Source organism: Mastomys coucha, unplaced genomic scaffold (genome assembly GCF_008632895.1).
Source record: "Mastomys coucha isolate ucsf_1 unplaced genomic scaffold, UCSF_Mcou_1 pScaffold6, whole genome shotgun sequence".
Taxonomy (NCBI): Eukaryota; Metazoa; Chordata; class Mammalia; order Rodentia; family Muridae; genus Mastomys; species Mastomys coucha.
This window is the reverse complement of record NW_022196912.1, coordinates 30,378,333-30,382,158: the sequence shown is the minus strand read 5'-3', so window position 1 is coordinate 30,382,158 and position 3,826 is coordinate 30,378,333. Positions and strand designations below refer to the sequence as shown.

The window sequence follows — 3,826 nt, the reverse complement described above, 5'->3', positions numbered from 1 at the left end:
GCCAGAGATTATTTCTATTAACTGCAGTGCAAAATGAGGTGTGAAGGAATTGACTTGCCCAAAGTTAGTTAGGAGAGCTAGGCTCAGGTTACTTGCAGCAATTTTTGTTTTGTTCTTCATGTCTTCTCTGGGCCATCTACTTTTGGAATATACATGCTCTTACTAAGTTGTCATATTTTTGCACACAATGTTCTCTTTGCTACATGGCAGACTATAATTATGACTGTTGTAGCTTATATAAATAGTTGAGTGGGATGCTCTCTGGAGGCAGAGGCTGGAAGATTTCTGCGTTCAAGGTCAGCCAGGTCTACAGAGCGAGTTCTAAGACAGCCAAGCTTAGGTAGTGAAGGAAACCATTAAAAACAGAAATCTGGTGAAGATGGTTTTGAACAAGGGAGCTAGGAAGTGGAATATAGTTTGAAGGAAAATGGCTCCCATAGGTTCATAGGGAATAGCATCATCAGGAGATGTGGCCTTTTCAGAGTAGGTAGGGTTTTGTTGGAGGAAGTTTATTTCTAAGGGGAGGGCTTTGAGGTCTCAGAAGCTCAAAAACGCCTGGCGGTTCACAGTTCACTTCCTGCTGCCTGCTGATCTTGATATAGAACTCTCATCTACCTCTCCAGCACCATGTCTGCCTGCATGTCATCATGCTTTCTACCATGATGATAATGGACTAAATCTCTGATCTGTAGGCCAGTTTGTCTTGGTAAGGTTTTATTGCTGTGAAGAGACACCATGACCAAGGCAACTCTTATAAAGAAAAACATTTAATTGGGGTTAGCTTACAGGTTTAGAGTCTATGAGTCCATGGGGGTCAAATCTGTTCAAACCATCAAATTCCACTTCTTGACCTCCATAGGCTGGTAGCAGTAACAAAATGCAAAATGCATTTAGTCCAATTTTAAAAGTCCCCATAGGCTATCACAGAATCAACAATGTTTAAAAGTACAAAGTTCAAAGTTTCTTCTGAGATTCATGCAATCTCTTAACTGTAAGCCCTTATAAAATCAAAATCCAAAAAGGATCACATACTTTCAACATCACAGAATATATATTACCATTCTAAAATGTCATAGTGAGAAAATACTCGACCAAAGCAAGACAGAAAACCATCTGGGCAAACTCTAAACTCTTCATCTCCATGTCTAATGTCTAACTCCTTTCAGCTTTGATGACTGCAACACACTTTTTTCTCTTGGGCTGGCTCTATTCCTTATTAACAGCTTTCCTTGGCAAGTATCCCGTGGCTCTGGCATCTCTAACATCATAGGGTATGAAGTCAACTTCAATTTTACAGCTTCTTGTTCCAATGTCTGGGATTCACACATGATCATCTGGACCCTTCCAAAAGGTATGGGTCACATCTCCAGCTCTGACTTCCTTTGTAGCACTCTACAAAGTTAACTCCACTTCACTGTTGCTGCTGTTCTTGGTTGTCATCCCATGGTACTGACATCTCCAGTACCCTGGGGTCTTCTACTGCAACTAGGCTTCACCGATAACCTCTTGTAGGTTGTCTTCATGGTGCCAAGCCTCAGCGTCTTTACATGACCCTTTCAGTCCTAGGCCTTCAACTACAACTGAGGCTGTACCTTCACCAATGGCCTTTCCTGGCCTCTCATAGTGCCAAACCCCAGCTGCTCTCCATGACCTCTTCATGCTTTCAGAACCAGTACCACCTGGGTAATTCTTAATGTATTCTTACATACATTATCAAGTCCATTTGCAGCATGAGGTACACCCTTGGCTATCTCCGAAACACAGCTTTGTGCTCCCAGAAAACACTTCCCAGAAGATTTCACCTCAGTGATGCTGGTCTCTTCTTAATGACAAGGTAATTTCTTAGCTCCAGCTAACCAATATCAGTTGTCCCAGTAGTCCCTCTGTTCTTGACTATAAAGCTAGAGCCATGTGGCCAAAGCTGCTTGCTGGGGCTGGAACATGGTCCCCTTGTTCTATTACATTATCACCAACTTTCTGTTTTCCAACTCCTTTATTGACTAAGCTTGGCTGTCCTGGAACTTTCTCTGTAGACTATCCTTGAACTCAGAGATCTACATGATTCTGACTCCCAAATGCTGGGATTAAAGGCATATACCACCACGCTGGGAGTTAAGTTTTTCATGGCCACTATGCCTCAAGAAGCCTGTGTTTGGTCTGGAGGGATGGCTCAGAGGTTAAGAGCACTGACTGCTCTTTCAGAGGTCCTGAATTCGATTCCCAGTAACCACATAGTGGCTCACAACCACCATATATAATGGGATCTGAGACCCTCTTCAGGGATGTCTGTAGACAGCAACAGTATACTCACATAAATGCAATAAATAAATCTTAAAATAAAAAAAGAAGCCTGTTTCTTCCAGTCTCAAAATTTGGATCACATGTATGCCCTCCATTTATGGATAGTAGTTCATTCCAGATTTAGTCACATTGACAACCAACAGTAGCTATTACAATCCATTCCTGTCAATTTGACACACAATCATATCTTATTAAGTCCAAATGAAAACAATAACAAGGTCATAATAATGCTTAGATATAACTATCCCTTGACTCTTGTGCAAATGTGTAAACAATAAGCTTAGCTGGGTGGAATCTTGTCCTGAGGTCACCACTCCCATAATTTGTTTATCTCCTTGAAGACAGGATTCAGCGCCATTCCACTTCCCAGTGTATTTGTATTTTCTTTCCTCAGCTTGCTCCTTCTCATCAAAAGGCTCTTCCTAAGAGTGAACTTTAGTAATCACACAACAAAATTTATACCAGACTGTTTTGAGACTTTCTTTGCTAATACAATTAATCTAAATCTCTTCATGTTAGCCTCAGGCAGATTCTTCAGACAAGGGCAAAAAGCAGCCCATTTGTCACCAAAATATCACAAGAATGGTTGTAAGGGCACATACTAAAATTCTTCTCTGAAACCTCTTGGGCCAAATCACCCTCAGCTCTACTGTGTTCCATGATTCTACTAGAATGGCCCATTAAGCCTCATGTAAAGCATTCCACTGCTTTCCAAAGTTCCAAAATCCACACTCCTCCAAACGAAAGCATGGTCAGGCCTATCAGAGCAATACTCAAGACTCTGGTACCAACTTCTACCTTAGTTTGAGTTTCTGTTGCTGCAAAGAGACACCATGACTGAGGTAATTCTTATAAAGAAAACATTTAATTGGGGCTGGCTTACAGTTTCGGAGGTTTAGTTCATTATCATCATGGAAATATGGCAGTGTGCAGGCAGATATGATACTGGAGGAGCCCAGAGTTCTACATCTTAATCTGAGGGCAGCAAGGAGGAGACTCTTCCAGAGGCACCCAGGAGAGTAGATAGAGTCCACACCAGGTGGAACTTAAGCATAGGGGTCCTTAAAGCTCACTCCCCACAGTCATACTTCCTTGAACAAGACCACACCTCCTAATAATGCTATTCACTGTGGGCCAAGCATTCAAACACATGAGTCTATGAGGGTCAAACCTATTCAAACCACCATACAACCCCAATTAAATGTTCTCTTTTATAAGAGTTGATATGTTCAGTGTCTCTTTACAGCAATAAAACCCTAACCGAAACAGGGATATATTGCTAGCCAGCCATTGTTATGAAAGGAGAAAACAAGGGGGTAGGTGGAGCCTGGGTAGAGGAGAAGGAGGGTAATTCACAAAGAGAGAAAAATTTAAAAAAGCCACAGGGAAACATACTTATAAACTTACTTAAAATGCATATACATTATATATAAGTGTATGCACACACACCTACACACACACACACACGGAATGAGAGAGAGAGTGAATGAGAGACAGTGAATGAGAGAGAGAGAGAGAGAGAGAG

The 3,826-nt window shown here is 41.6% G+C and overlaps 1 long non-coding RNA gene across 1 annotated transcript in view; it reads left to right on the top strand.

Annotated features, from left to right (window-relative positions):
* The first annotated feature begins 3,095 nt into the window (after positions 1–3,095).
* LOC116080486 overlaps positions 3,096–3,826 on the top strand; it is a 2,200-nt gene continuing 1,469 nt past the window's right edge. The window contains exon 1 of the long non-coding RNA XR_004114456.1: positions 3,096–3,143. This is a non-coding gene — a long non-coding RNA (uncharacterized LOC116080486). The remainder of the gene's footprint in view (positions 3,144–3,826) is intronic.